This window comes from Macaca fascicularis, chromosome 1 (genome assembly GCF_037993035.2).
Source record: "Macaca fascicularis isolate 582-1 chromosome 1, T2T-MFA8v1.1".
NCBI classification, from domain to species: Eukaryota; Metazoa; Chordata; class Mammalia; order Primates; family Cercopithecidae; genus Macaca; species Macaca fascicularis.
In genome coordinates, this window is record NC_088375.1 from 27,964,804 (window position 1) to 27,981,152 (window position 16,349).

The following is a 16,349-nucleotide window of genomic DNA, read 5'->3' on the forward strand; positions in this document are numbered from 1 at the left end:
TTGAATAAAAAATCCAATTAGATGAACTTCATAAAAAGATTTGATATTTGCTAGATTGTTAAGAGCAGAGACCCGTCTTTTATTTTGGTAAACTTCACAACACCTGGGAAAGTGCTCAATAAATTTGTGAAATGGAGGAGTTAAGATAACTTCATATTCAAATACAAAATTTTCATTTCTCTGGTTCAATTTAGAAAGTTGTTAGTACAATTAGAAATAACAAAGATAGAAACAAAAATAGCCAGTCAATTTTATACTCTATTTCTCTTTCTACTAGATCAGGTGTCATCAACCTAATATAAGAATAAGCAAAAGATTTATTCAGTTGTTCTCAGTGCTAGAACAAGATCAACAAGCTTAAGTGCAGGTGCCTGGCCTATCCAGTACAAGTTTACTAGTCCTGGTTTGTGTATTACCATATTCTCCTGTATGTAGTCCTTCTCTTGTGATCAGTGCCATCCCAGATGAAGTCTTTGGTTCTTAGAAACAAGAATTCTTTGTTAAAACGAAATTGCCAACATCAGCCTATGTGAATAACCACCCCACAAGTGAAGAATAAAGAAGGTCTTCAGAGCCACTGTCCTGTCCTTCAAACAATAACCAATTTTTAGGAGACCATTTTTCTTCATTATGTCTTAACAATTGCCACTCTTCTTACCTAATTCAAGCTGTTTTCTTAGGCTTTTTCTTCAACATTCCCTATGTAACATAGTACAAGGCTTGTCATATAAACTGAAAATAGAAAGGAGAAAAAGATGATAATCACCTTGATGGCAGTAGAGCAGAATAAATACATAAGTTAATTTTACCAAGTTTTTGAAACCCTTCATAGTTTTTGAAACCCTTGGTAGTTTTCCCTTCCCATTCCAAGGTAGCTAAGCTATTTTGTTTTCTTGGTTGAGGGCTTTAGAATTTCAAGGAAGCAAGCATAACCCAACAGATGCTCATAAGACAACCATTGAGTTGAGTGAGTTTTGGAGCTGAGCTTCGAGGGACATAATAATAGATTGTTTCAAAGGCATAGAAGTGACTTCTGGGAGGATTTGAAAGTATCTGGTAGGGGAGAGATTTAGGGAGAGTCTCTCAGAAAGAAAATGGGAGTCCTGCAGGTCTAGGGAGCTTGGGAAAGCAGTAGCCTGCCTGCTGTCTTTCAACGGCATCTTCCTTTCCAATGAACTGGGGAGGTGGCAATAACTTAGAGGACATTGGTTTCCTGGTATATGTAAGGGGACAGTTTGAGATATGTGGAAGTTCCTAGCTTCAGCAAAAACACTAGAACCCAAGGCTGATATGGAAGTAGCAGGGCTGCCCACCTTCAAGGGCACAGGTGTGCTTGGACGACACACATATCAATGGTGACCAATGTCGACCAAAGACGAAAAGGTTACTCTTAATGTTCTGAGCTGCCTAAGACTCTCACAGTTCTTAAATGATACCAGAGAGGTGAGATATTTCCTCTCTCACTATTCTCCAGGAATATCCTCTACCAATGTTACAAATGTCTTGGTGTTTATCTTCCAAAATCCTAAGTAAATTAGGTTTTGAAAAATAAATGTATTTGCCATTTATTGCACCCTGGAATTATAAATTAAAGTTCATACTTGTTACAAAACCAACGTATAAGTTTAGATCTAAGAACAGGTTATACAGCCCATGTAAAAATATGTGTAAGCAATTTACTAACATAAAAAAGCCTCCTAATTCATAAATGTGGCTATAAAAAGTCCTTTGAGAAATCCTGGCAGGGACTTCCTTTAGGACTCAGCATTCAACATCTTATTTAATTCCTGCTCGTATTGATTTTTTTTACTAAAATTGTTTATTTCCTAAGTGCTTTATACTCATTAACTAACGTAGCCACATAATAACCCCATGCAGTAGCTAATATTATTCTCATTTTATAGATCATGGAACATGAGTGGCAAAGACAAGATGAGACAAGATAAGTCAAAAGATCCAGCACTTTTGAGTCCTCAACTGTAAGAGACCCCGCTGTCTTTAAAATGGTCCAGAAAAGTTGTGTGTGTTCTCACAGACTAGCAATTATTGATTCTAGCTCGTATGACAGGTGTCTTGGCAAACAGGAAATGGATGACAGAGCCTTATAACAACTGTAATTTTAAGAGACATATCAAGAAGTCATGAGTATTGGATGAGGAACAGATGGTTTTCATCTTCCTTTACCACAGCACATAGGAGAATGCAACAAGTCCACGTGGGTGTCAGCAAACAAAAATCTCCTGGTGTATCTAGCACTTAACACTCTCTATTCTGCTTCAGGAAAAAAAGTAAACATGCCACAATAATTGAACCTGCACACTTAAGGTTCTAATAATCAGATTCTCCTGAAGAGGAGAGGGGAGAGAAAGAAAAAGAGAAAGAAAAAAGGAGGAGGAGGGAAGAAAGACAGACATAAAGAAAGACCAACAACATTATTTTGTTCTTTGTTTCCATTGCCTCTTCATGGCTGAATCAGCAAGTGGAACACAAATATTAACTCTGAAAGATATGTGGAAATGTGAAGCGTAATCTTTATGATTCTGACAGCTGCTGATAAGCAGCAGCTGAGTTCATGAATTCCAAAGACTTTCTGGGTATATTGTTAAAACATTTCGATGGAGGAGAATTAAAAAATTAACTCTCCCTTCAAGCCTTGCCTACCCTGAAATATTTGTTAATAAATTGAGTAATGCATTCATTAAGTCATGTGCATTTATGTGCTTTTCAATCAGATCCTCATTCCTCCTAGCCATTCTGTACACTTTTCTTTTTCTTTCCTTGGTTGTCACCAGAGCATCAGAACCACCCTACCTCTCCAATTCCTAAGCTGCTCTGCATACACAGCATCCCTTAGATCAGCCACTACTGGGCCTACGTATTTTGATTCCAACAATAATTGACTGAGCTCCCATACTACCATTTTCCTTCCAGTGATTCCTGTGGTTTAAGCCAAATACTATGTAGCTCTAACTACTTAAAACAGAGCCTTTGATTAGGACACAGAAAGTTATAACAATTGGATGCAAAGCTCCTGTTCTGAGAGTGACCAACATCCTGGCCTCTGACAAACAGCCAGTCCAAACATACTGGAGACCAAATGGAGCTTTAGTGGAAGGGTGGTTAAATGTGTGTTGGTTCCCATGGACAGAGTCCATGTTTCCATGTGTCATTTGCAGAATATCCAAGAGGAATTATAGGAGAGGCTAGATGAAAGGCTTGGTATGAGTGATAAATAGGGATGAGAGAAGCAGAGAGTGGTTGGGTTAGATGAACTTGTCAGAAGGTTACTTGTGGACATTAAAGCTGGGCAATGTACCTTGCATGGCCTGAATATAGGCCCTTGCTTGGATTCTAAATGCCCTATTTTCTTAGGCTCAACATTAGGATCCAATTACCTGCAACAAAGCTTTATTTGATCCCCTTGAATTTCTATTTGTCTACAGATATTTGTTGAGTAGCTTCCATGTGCCAAGCACCAAGTGCCAGAAATAAGCAATGAAAAAGTCAGGCAAAGGTTTTTTTCCTCCAACTTGGTTTGATTCCAGTTGGAAAAAACAGAAAACTGATAATTAAACAAGGTTACTTTGGGTCATAATAAGTGTTATGAAGAAAAATAAAGCCGAGTTAAATGGAGGAGATGCTAGAGAGTACTGGGATGCTAGAAAGCCACTTTAAATTGAATGTTCAAGTGAAGCCTCCCGTACCGAAGGGAAATGTACTTAAGACTTTAAAGATGCAATGGAGCCAGACATAGTACAGGAAGACATGGGTGGGTGTGTAGGGGGATCACGGGGAGTATTTGAAAGGAAAAGAAGTACTACACAAGACAGAATTAAGGCATGACCTTGAGGATCTGTATGTTCAAAAGGAGGCCCTGTGGCTGGAGCCTCATGAAAAAGGTAGAGAGGAGAACTAGATAAGGTTGGGGAAGCCAGCAAAAGCCGTATCATGTAGGTCTGTAGGCCATGGTAGAGTTAAGATTTTATTCTAAATGCAATGAGAAGCTTCTGAGCAGTGTGGCCACAAAAACCACATTCTCCTCTCTTCACTACAACCCAGTAATCCATTCTCATAAGTTTGCATTTGACAATCTGATAGCTACATTAAGGATATCAAATCCTAATCTTTGGACAGTAGTGAATTGTTCATTTCTGCTTTGCTTTGCGTAGTTCTCACAATCTCTTAATGCTCATTCCAGATTCTACTTTGCTTCTGTTCTATATTAGTTTCTGTCCAATTAGCCACGGGGCGTGTCACCTATGGGTGGAAACATGTTTTGCCCATATACCCTGGTTAGAATTATAGTGAGTGTTTATTGTTCAAAATAGTACTGCACATTTTGATAAGAATCTCTGTGACTGCATCATGAACTCTAAGAATATAGGATTACTGACTATTCACTCATGTCTCTTTACATCAAGTCCTTTATAATAAGGATTAGTTGTCCTCTCATTTGGCATACCCAGCCTCATAACTTCTTATAATGTATTATTCTCTTGCCATTAATGCAAGAATATAGACATTAATTCAAATGAATGGCATCTGGAGATTGATTTTACCTTTGATAGTTATCGATGATCAGAAGGCTATGAAGGATGTCTTGCTAAGAAAGGGCCACATGATACCATTCTTTGTCTGCTGCTAGATTTAGATAAACAGTTTTATGTGAAAGGAACAAATTGGGATTTTAACCCAAACCTTCCAGTGTTAATAAGAAACTGTATATTAAGTTTCTTATTAACTGTGAGTTAAAACAATGGGCCTTCAGCTAAATACTGAGTAAAATCAGAGACTCAAGCCTGGAACCAGTTTTCCCAGAAACATACATCGAACAGTTTCCGCTACATAATTTCACAGAAGTATTGGCAATCTGACATTTCCTAGGCATCTGGGCTCATGAATATTTAGATAGATAGGGTGCTGAATACTTTATTGAATGATGACATCTGGCACTCCTATTTTAAATGATACTTCTAGTTCTCAGAGAAATAACATAGATTACTATGACGGGTATTAACTTTTATATAGGATTCACTTGTTAATGAGAAAAATTTATTCTCTATCAATCCAACAATTTTTTTAAGGTACTAACCTTGTGCAAGATAATGTGCTAAGGTCTAGGAAAACAGTATGTAGTTCCATACTTACAACTTTGTACCTGATATTTGCTGGTTTCTTAAGAGGTTGTTTTTAAAGCCATAGGTATCATTCAAAATGTGTCTACTGAGAAATTTCATGATCTTATTTGATACATTGCAAAAAGTATATTTTAATTAAAATCAGAAGCCCAAGGATCTAAGAGTTAAATTGACCCTAAGGAAATTTCTGGAAACGTACGGGGCCAAGGTGAACTCACAGATCCCAGTTTAAGATTGTTTAGTTAAGGACCCTCAAGGATTATTAATATGTGTGAAAAATGTTTACACGTCTTGTCTTTCCATTTCTAAGGCACACAGTATAGATGTCAATTATAGGTAAAGCATATTTGCATTTCGTAAACCCTTGTTTCCTTGTCATTACAAACTATGTGTTTATGCCAGGTTGTTAGTGCAATACAGAATGCTTAGACTTTGACATTCCATATTTTAAAGTGTGAGTTATTATATATTTCCCTGACATTTATATCTTTTTTTTTTTTTGAAATACAAATTCTCTGCCTTGATGCTTCATTTCTTCACTAGCACCTCCACACCCCTATCCACAACAGTTCAGGTCTTAATGATCACAGTACCTACTATACATGTCTTTTCTGTAAAAAAAATAAATCATCCAGAACTGATAGCTGCTCATGGAAAGTCCATTACTTTGTTACTTCTGGCAGGCACATGTATTTTTCTTTGGTTGGCTAGCCTAGTGGTGTTTCCAGCAGCTCGGATAACTGGCAGCCCTGCATAATTCTTTCTGTTAGGCCTGTCAAAGTCTTGTCTGACACAGGTAAACTAGACATGACTATACAAATCCATCAGGGCATACAGTGCCACTCTGAACTGTCACACCCTGCCAGATAGTCTCCCTAGTGTGTCAGTGACTGGTTAGAGCTTTCTGGGCCCAGCATAGTTCTTCTCCATGAGATAAGATTTCTGCAAGCAGGACTTTGCCCTCAAGGTTTACTTTTTATTTAAAACTTAAGGCTCCAAAAACTTTGGGTCAAATTCCATTGCCATTTATTTCCCCTTGCCACTTTGGATTGAACTGTCCCCCAGGGTCCCTTTCTTGAGACTTGGACCTATCACTCCCTGGTTACTTTTCTGACCTTTTTACTCCTCAACCCTAAGTGTGTTTTTTGATCCATATACTGGCATTCCCTCTTTCTCTTCCAGGACAATTTTGAATACACTTGTAAATAGAGATCCAAGTTATTTTTTCACTTTCATTTAATGGTATTAGTGACTTCTGTGGTGCCAGAATCCCCTCCTTACCCTTGCGTCAGACTGCCCTCAGAGAAGTCACTGGCTTTCCCACATTCTTCTGAAGTTGATTGATCAAGCATGGGAAATCCAGAAATTTGCTCCATGAAATATTCCTACAGTTATGTGTTGTGCTCTCTCTAGTTTTTATCGTGCTAAATGGCCCTTTAATACATCTTTGTTTTCTCCTAGACAAAAACTCTCTTAAAGAAGTAGTGCCTATAGATTTGACTCAGTACTGTGCTTCATGCATACAATAGACTCAACAAGTTATTTATTATATTGAATTTAAAAAGCAGCATCATAAACTCATTAGCTCTAATTTGAGTTTTTAACATAACCTGGTTCATGGATAGCTTTCTTTTTAAAGTTTCTATTTTAAAGAATTTGTATTTTTTCAAGCCTGAAACCTTTAAAAATAGGAGGCTGAAGAATTCCATTGTTAGCCAAAGTGATTGGTGTGTTTTAATTTCAAGGTAAAAATGTACATTGCTTCATCTGTAGCCTGAGTGTAGATTTTGTTTGGCTCTTCAGGATAAATTTACCTTATAAAAGATCACCTAAGATAGCAGAGAAAAGCTGCCATTCATCCTTACTAAAAATAAAACCTCTAGGCTTAATGGAACACAAGATGTCTCCCTTGCACGGAATGTAATGTAGCTGGGATCGAATTCTCTGTTGGGTTTGTATCAAAAAATGGCCTAGTCTCCTTCTCTTTCTCTGAAGCACTGGGTAGCTGCCAATTCATTCAAATTCTGCAAGCATCTGGTAAAGCTCTGACTTGATTGCCTTGGTCAGATTGGATAGAAGCAGACCCAGGTGTTGCTCTGCTAGGTATGGTTTCCATATTATTACCTTGAAGTTGATCTACTCTGTAAGTTCAATCACCTTGAAAATTACCCTCTAGTTTTCCATCAATCACATTGCCTCAGTTAGTCAGTTTTTTAGCTACTTGGATTTTGTGTGAAATATTTATTAAATTAAATTACACCAATGGACTCTGGGATTCACAAATATGTTGTAGATACACTTATAGTTACTCATCTGACTGAATATTTTCCTGAGGAAAAAAATAGTCAAAGGACTACCTTCTATGAGTGGTCTTCTAGACTGCAAAAATCCAGATCTTGTCAGGATTCCATAATTTAATTAACAGAGTTCTGACTGACTTTGATTGGAGTGAAGAGCCTTAAAGAGAAGTATTAGTTCTTGGTTGCCAAAATGTCAAGTGTAACTTGAGCATCTTTTTATTGTTAAGACTAAGCATAAACAGAGGTGTTTTGGGAGTTAATCAGATTTCAAACCATGTAGAGTTTTCAAGTCTATGTTTGTATTTACCATGGCAATGCTTTGAAGAAATTCTTGACCATACCAATTATTATTTAACGTTTCTACATGGATAAGTGGACTGCCTCAAGTAGAAGAAAGATTTATTTGAACCATTTTGTTTATTCACAAGAGAAAGATTTCAAGTTTTCATATGTTTTATCTGTGAACAACTTTCAAATGTGTAAAATGGCCTGTGAACATGTCCAACATAACACCCTTTGACTCAAAAACTCCCAAAAACGTGAGAATTCACTGATGGTAGCAAAGCCCAATAAGGAGTTTTAAAGTAAGCAAAGGGGCATAAAATTATGAAATCTTACCAATAGTTTACAAGCAGAAGTATGGTTACCTAAATACCATCCATCTACACACACTCCTCATAGAAATTCCTACAGGCTCTTGAAAAGGAAAAGAACAAGTTTTATGCTGTAGAAACATAAGAGATGGAGGGGGTAGTAATGCTATAGGACATCAGGTAGAGGTCTAACAGGTGTACAGGCCTCAAAACTTTATTGAAACAGAAGGCTTTCAGAAAAATAGAAACCTATGCAGTTTCTTTCTACCTCTACTGGCTCATATTGGATTGATTCTCACTTTCACATTGCCTGATACTGGTTGCATGGGTAGGAACCCTAGCCTAGGAAGGAATGTGGTAGAGGTAGAAAAGTATCAGTTATCAGTATGTTATATTCTGTTTTGTTTACTGTTTCCTGTGTTATTATGGTCTCACCAACTAGAATGTGTATCAGTGGGCAAGGATAGATGGAATATATTAATACTACCCTCTCTACAGCAAAAAGCAGAATACATTGTTCTATGTAACCAAATTCTGGAGCCAGGGGTTTGAATTCTATCAGCCTGTGCTGCCTCTACTTTTTATTATCTCCCCTATATTTGTCTCTTTTTAACTGTCCCTTTATTTGCATGCCAGTCCCATTCTCTCAGACCAGCTTTAAACATGGCTGTCAACAGAATTCAGGTTCGCATCTCAGCTTTGACACAAAAATGAACAGAGTCAAACAGTACTTTTTGAATTGTAGTAAAAATGCACCACCATGTTCCATAGTCTCCTTAAGAGTGATTGCATCTTGAAGGCCTTTCATCCGCAAGTGAAATGTCAACATAGAAATCTTAAGTATTTTAGAATATTTAAGAAAGAGACTTTTTCAGTTAACATTATTAAATACAATATACATTTTAGGAAAAATACAGTAAGATGGCAAATATAATGTTCATACACTGCTGATGGGAACATAAAGTGAATAACCACTTTGAATAATGGTTTTTCAGTATCTTAAAAAATTATGGCTGGGCGTGGTGGCTCATGCCTGTAATAGCAGCACTTTGGAAGGCCTAGGCGGGCAGATCACTTGATGTCAGGAGTTCGAGACCAGCCTGGCCAACATGGTGAAACCCCATCTCTACTAAAAATACAGAAATTAACTGGGCATGGTGGTGCACACCTGTAATCCCAGCTATTCAGTAGGCTGAGGCAGAAGAATCACTTGAACCTGAGAGGTGGAGTTTGCAGTGAGCTGAAATAGAGCCACTGCATTTCAGCCTGGGCAACAGAGCAAGATCCTGTCTCAAAAAAAATTACACATTTATGGTATAAGTCAACCTTTCCACTCCTAGGTATTTACCCAAGAGAAATAAAAGCATATATTCAGAAAAAGCAAATACACAAATACTCATACTATGTGTATATGCAATGGCCTAACTCCAGTGACAAACCAAATGTCAAACAACTGGTGAATGGATAAAATTTGTGGTATATTTATACAATGAAGTAGTAATTAGGCAATAAAAAGGAATGCACTATTGATATATACTACAATATGGGTGAACCTCAAAATAATTATGCTTTTGTACAGGTGGAACTATACAATATGCACTAATATGTATAAAAGCATAAAAAAGTATAAATAGTATGAAAAAGCAAAGTAATCTTTAGTGACAGAAAGTAAATCAATGATTGACTGGGGGAATGGAGGCACATGAGAAAGGGTAGGTGAGAGAGATTATAACAGGACATAAGGTAACATGAGTTGATGAATATGTTGAGGACATAAGGAAACATTTGAGTTGATGAATATGTTCATTATCTTAACTGCACTGATGGCATGTATAGCCATATATATACACACATACATACACCATATATATACACATACATATATACATATATTTATTTATATACACACACAGAAATTTGTCAAATTGTATGCTTAAAACATATACTTTTTATTGTATGCAACTAAATCAAATAAAACAGTTAAAAATTATGTGGGGTTCAGCTAAAGCAATGCTTAGGGAAAAGATTATATTATTGAATACTTATATTAGAAATGAAGGAAGGCTTGGTGCAGTGGCTTATGCCTGTAATCCCAGCACTTTGGGAGACTGAGTTGGGAGGATTGCTTGAGGCCAGGAGTTTGAGACCAGCTTAGGCAACAGAGTGAGATCCTGTCTCTACAAAAAATAATTTTAAAAATTAACTGGGTGTAGTGGCTCACACCTGTGGTCCTAGTTACTTGGGAGGTCGAGGCAAGAGGATTGCTTGAACCCAGAAATTTGAGGCTACAGTGAACTATGATTGTGCCTGGGCAAAATAGTGAGACCCTGTTTCCAGAAAAAAGAGAAAAAAAGAAAGAAAGGAAGGAAGGAAGGAAGGAAGGAAGGAAAGAAAGAAAGAAAGAAAGAAAGAAAGAAAGAAAGAAAGAAAGAAAGAAAGAAAGAAAGGTGAGAAGAAATGAAGATACTGATGAGCAAATAAAACACAAAGCAAACAGAAGAATGGAAGAAATAGATAAGAACAAAACTACTGCAATTTAAAAGATAAAATCAATAAAGTCAATGAAACCAAAGGTTTGTTACTTGAAGAGATAAAAAAACTTAACGAACTTTTTTATTAGACTGATTAAGAAATAAAGAAGATACAAATTACCAACATTAGGATTGAAAGAGGAACATCATGTGACCTACAAAAATTAGGAGGACAATAAAAGCATATTATGAACAACTTTATGCCTATACATATGATAGCACATGTTGAAATGGACAAATTTCCTAAAGGTACAAACTAATAAAACTTATTCAAGAAGAAATAATGTAAATAAATAGCTCATTAATTATGAAAGTAATTGAACTAGAACCTAAAAGCGTGCACCCTAAAAATTCCAGGACCAGTGGTCTCCACTGTTTAATTCTACCAAAAATCGATGAAAGACATAAATTTTACAAGAATTCTGCCAAAAAATAAAAAGGAAGGAACACTTTCCAATTCATTTGATGATTCAACATAGCCTTGACATCAAAACCAGACAAAGACATTACAATGTAAAAATACTATAGCCTAATACCCCTCATGAACATAGATGCAAAAGACCTTGACAAAATTTTAACTAACTGAATCCATCACTATATAAAATTAATAATATATTATTATCAAGGTGCTTCTCAGGAATTCAAGGTTGGCTCAATATTCAAAAATCAATCAATCCAATTAATAATCAACAGACTAAAAATGCATAAAATTATCTTCCTTGATGGAGAAAAGCTTTTTTCAAATTCAAAACCCTTATTGATAAAAATTCTCAGCAAATCAGGAGTGGAAGAGAGTGTTCTTAATATAATTAAGGACCTCTATGGAAAAATCACAGCTAACAAACTTAATGGTAAAAGCCTGAAGCCTTTCTCCCTGAGATCAGGAACAGCACAAAGCTGTCTGCTCTCATCATTTCTATTTAACACTACTAGAGTTTTTAGACCATAGTTTCTCAAATCAGTATATTGACATTTTGGGCCTGATAAATTTTTGTTGGCTGGCACATGCATTGTTATATGTTAGCAGTATCCCTGGCTTCTCCGCACCAGATTCCGGTAGTACTTATATCAACCAAAACTTTTTTCAGGTGTTGCCAAATGACTCTTGAGGAGAGACAAAATGATTACCAGTACAGAATCACAGTTCTAGAAAGTGTATAGTGAGAAAAACAGGAAAAGAAAAGAAAGAAAGGGAAAATAAACAAATCAGAGAGGAAGAAATAAAATTGTCTATTTTCAGTGCATTATTGTCAATGAAGAAAATTCTAAGAAATCTCAAAGAAAAGGCGTAAGATCTAATACGTGAGTTTAGTAAAGTTGAAAGAGACAAAGAAATATACAGAAATCAGTAGTATTTCTATATCTGACAATAAACAATGAAAAGTTGAAATTTAAAATTACCAAAAAATATAGAAGTACTTAGGATACATTTAACAAAATATTTGAAATATCTATACATTGAAAACTACAATATATTGTGAAGAGAAATTTTAAAAAATCTTTTTTTTTTTTTTTGAGATGGAGTGTCACTCTGTCGCCCGGGCTGGAGTGCAGTGGCCGGATCTCAGCTCACTGCAAGCTCCACCTCCCGGGTTTGCGCCATTCTCCTGCCTCAGCCTCCCGAGAAGCTGGGACTACAGGTGCCCGCCACCTCGCCTGGCTAGTTTTTTGTATTTGTTAGTAGAGACGGGGTTTCACCATGTTAGCCAGGATGGTCTTGATCTTGTGACCTCATGATCCACCCATCTCGGCCTCCCAAAGTGCTGGGATTACAGGCTTGAGCCACCGCGCCTGGCCCTGTCTTAACTCTTAAAGTGGAGTGTTGAAGTCCTCCACTATTATTGCATTGGAGTCTATTTTTCTCCTTAGATCTAGCTATATTTGCTTTGTAAATCTGGATACACCAGTGTTGAGTGCATATTTATTTAGAATTGTTATTTCTTCCTGTTGGATTGATCTCTTTGACATTATATAGTGCCTTTTTATTTTTTTAACTGTTTTTGTCTTAAGGTCTGTTTTATCTGATATAAGTATAGTTATTCCTGCTTGCTTTTGTCTTCCATTTGTGCGAAATACCTTTTCCTTCTTTTTACTTGAGTCTATATGTGTTCTGCAGGTAAAGTATGTTTCTTGTAGGAAGCATATAACTGGATCATGTTTCTTTATCCATTTAGCCAGTCTACATATTGTTAAGTGGAGAATTTAATCATTTACATTCAGAGTTATGGCTGATATGTAAGACTTTGTTCTTGTCATATTGTTAATTGTTTTCTGGTTGTTTTCTATATTCTTATTTCCTTTCCTTTTTTTCTATTGTCTTTGTGGTTTCATGATTATGTGTAGTGGTACCATTTGAGTTATTTCTCTTTCTCATTTGTGTGTTTGCTTTACTGTTGAATTTATACTTTTATGTGTTTTCATGAAGGCAAATGTCCTTTCAGCTTCAGATTCCCCTGAGCATTTCCTGTAGACTAGTCTAGTGGTGATGAATTCCCTTAGCATTTGCTTGTGTGGGAAAGAGTTTATTTTTCTTTCATTTATGAAGGGTGATTTTGTTGACATAGTGTCATGGCATATTTTTCTTTCAGTGCTTTGAATATGTCATTCCATTATCTCCTGTCCTGTAAGGTTTCTGCTGAGAAATTCACTATTAGTCTGATGGGTGTTCTTTAAAAGGTGTAGATGTGGGCCGGGTGTGGTGGTGCTCATGCCTATAATGCCAGCACTTTGGGAGGCCGAGGCAGGTGGATCACAGGGTCAGGAGTTTGAGATCAGCCTGGCCAGCACAATGCAACCCCATCTCTACTAAAAATACGATAAATTAGCCAGGTGTGGTGGTGTGCACCTGTAATCCCAGCTACTTGGGAGGCTGAGGCAGGAGAATTGCATGAGCCTGGGAGGTGGAGGTTGCAGTGAGCTGAGATCACCCCATTGCACTCCAGCCCAGGCGATACTGCGAGACTCCATCTCAAAAAAAAAAAAAAAGGTATAGAGGCCTTTCTCTAACATTTTAAAGACTCCTCTCTTTGTCTTTGGCTGTACACAGTTTGCCCACAATGTGCTGTCAAGAAGAACTTTTTGCATTATATTCATTTGGGGATCTTTGAGCTTCCTGTATCTGGGTATCTATGTCTCTTGCTAGACTTGGGAAGTTTTTATCTAGCATTTTGTTAAATAGGTTTTCTAATCTTTTCTTTCTCTCTTTGCCCTCAGGGACACTGGTAATTCAAATATTCCATTACTTTATGTTGTCCCAAATGTCACAAAAGCTTTGCTCATTCTTTTTTATTTTATCTTTATCTTTTTCTGACTGGATTATTTCAAAAGACCAGTGTTCAAGTTCTAAGAGTTTTTCTTCTGCTTGGTTTTACCTATTTTTGAAGCTTTCAAATGTATTTTGCATTTTAGTAAATGAATTATTCAGTTTCAGAATTTCTGTTTGATTCTTTTTTAAAATAGTTATCTTTCTGGCAACTTTTTAAATTTATGACCTGAATCATTTTTCTGATTCCTCTAAATTTTTTTTCAGAATTCTCTTGTGTCTCATTGAGCTTCTTTAAAATCGGTAGTGTGCATCTTTATTTGGGATTTTGTGAATTTCTTTAATTGGGATCTGCTGCTGGAAAATTATTGAGTTCCTTTGGAGGTGTTGTATCTCCTTGCTTGTTCATGTTTCCTGCATCCTTACATTGATATCTGCACATCTAGTGTAACAGATACTTCTTTCAAGTTTTGAATTTGATTTCATGGGGTAGAACTTATTCCTGAAGATGTATATTTGTTTGCAGTTGAGTAGGTCACTCTGGCTTTGATATTGGGTGTATGCAGTAAGGTAGTCTCTGTATGATTTCTTCAGCTATGAACAGTGTCAGTGGTATTTGTGATTTTCTTAGTGGCTTAGGATGTAGCTGTTAATGGAGGCTATGATGAAGTTTTTATTGGTACTAAGATGCCTGGTGGGTCAGTCTTCAGGCCCCGGTGGTGGTAGCAGTGGGCTGAGCATACTTGTCCTTGAGCCCCAGAGTGATGTATGCTGCCACTGGTATTAGCGGGTCCAGGTAGGCCAGTAGTGGCAGCTGTGGGCAAGGTATGTGGGTGGGTTCTTAGGTCTCCAGGCAGTGGTATGATGTGGGTGATGGCAGAAGCAGTGGTGGAGCAACCCACTGGAGCCCAGGTGGTCCATTCTGGTGTTGGTGGTGGTTGTGATAAGTTGGGTGGGCCAGTCTGCTGACCTGCAGGTGGCTCATGTGGGTGACTGCCAGCTGTGGTGGTATCAACAGGTTGGGTCAGCCCAACTTCAGACCCCAGGAGGATGTTCATCTACCATTGGTGGTGAACTGGGCTGAGAGACCCCCAGGCCCCTAAATGGCATGCTAGAGTAGTAGGGAGATGGGACTGAGTTGATAAACTTGTCCTCAGGTTCCCTGGAAGTGCTTTCAGGCACTGGCTGTGATAGGCAGGGGCAGATGGTCCCTAGGCTGCTGGCAGAATTATCAGGTTTGGGCAGCAGTGGCTGCACTGCAGTCTGCCTCCAGGGAGAGCAAGGCCACTCTCAGCAGGAGCAGCTTAAGCAGTAAGCTGTGGAGCTTGGTGTTTGCTCGCACCTTGGTCTCTTAGCAGCCAACAGCAGTGGCAGTGGTATTTGTCCTCAGGGCTTGTTAAAGTGCCCAGCTTTCCCTCTTCTTCTTTGACCTGGTGGCCCCAGGGAAGATCATAGTGCTTTGGAGACTGGGCTGTCAGAATGGCACTGGCTGTGGCCTGCTACCAGGGAGGGCAGTGCCACTCTCAGTGGGAGCAGCATGGGCAGACAGCTGTGGCGTGTACAGTTTCTTCACATCTTGGCCCCACAGTAGCCTGCAGTAGTGGTGGGATTTGTCCTCGGAAGTATGTGAAAGTGCCTGTTCTCCTTGGCCCAGTGGCAGCTATGGCAGTGATGGTCCCAGGGTAGGACAAAGTCCTCTGGGGGCTGAGCTCTCAGAATGACACAATGTTACAGTTGCACAGGGCTCAGAAGCCTGTGGGACTGAGCCTAAGTTTCCTTTCTGAAACGATACCTCTGTACAATCTCTACGCAGCTCCCTTTGTTAGTCTTGACGCTCTTGAGGGTTGAGGGGCTCTCCAGTGCCTAGAATTGAAGTTCCTGACAAGAATTTGGAGCCCTGAAGGTCTCACTGATGATTTCCCTGCATCTGGGAGCTTCTCCCAGCTCCCGGGCAATCTTGGCTGAGCAAGCTGCCTCAATTCCCTCTCCTTCTTTGCTTTCATTGTTTCTCATCACTCCTCTGTTGAATTCCAGTGTTCTCTCTTAGTTTTGTGATTATCTACTTGCTATTTTGGTCCTTCTCTGTGGAAAGGGCTCATATTAGCTGCGTCTGGTCAGTTATCTTGCCTCTGTCTCTCCCAGTGATTTCTGACAAAGGTGCCAAGGTATTTCAATGGGGAATGAATTCATTAATCAACAAATGGCATAATCAAAAAGTGAACATTGAACCTTACTTTCACCCTACAGAAAAAATTAACTCAAAATGCATCATGGACCTAAATGTAAGTGTGAAAATCAAAAAATTTCTGGAAGATATACAAGAAAAATCTTCGGAACCTTGAGCTAGACAAAGATATCTTAGACTGGACACATGCTCACATACAAATAAAAGATATAGAAATAATAGATACATTGAACTTTACCAAATATAAAACATTTGCCTTTTAAAAAAACACCATTTAGAAAATAAAAAGGTAGGCCATGGACTGAAAGAAAATATTTTCAAAAGCTATATCTGATACTGA

General features: G+C 38.0%; 1 protein-coding gene across 1 annotated transcript in view; it reads left to right on the plus strand.

Annotated features, from left to right (window-relative positions):
- Positions 1 to 16,349, plus strand: part of GORAB (golgin, RAB6 interacting) — a 440,445-nt gene that overhangs the window by 166,140 nt on the left and 257,956 nt on the right. The gene's annotated exons all lie outside the window — the stretch shown is intronic.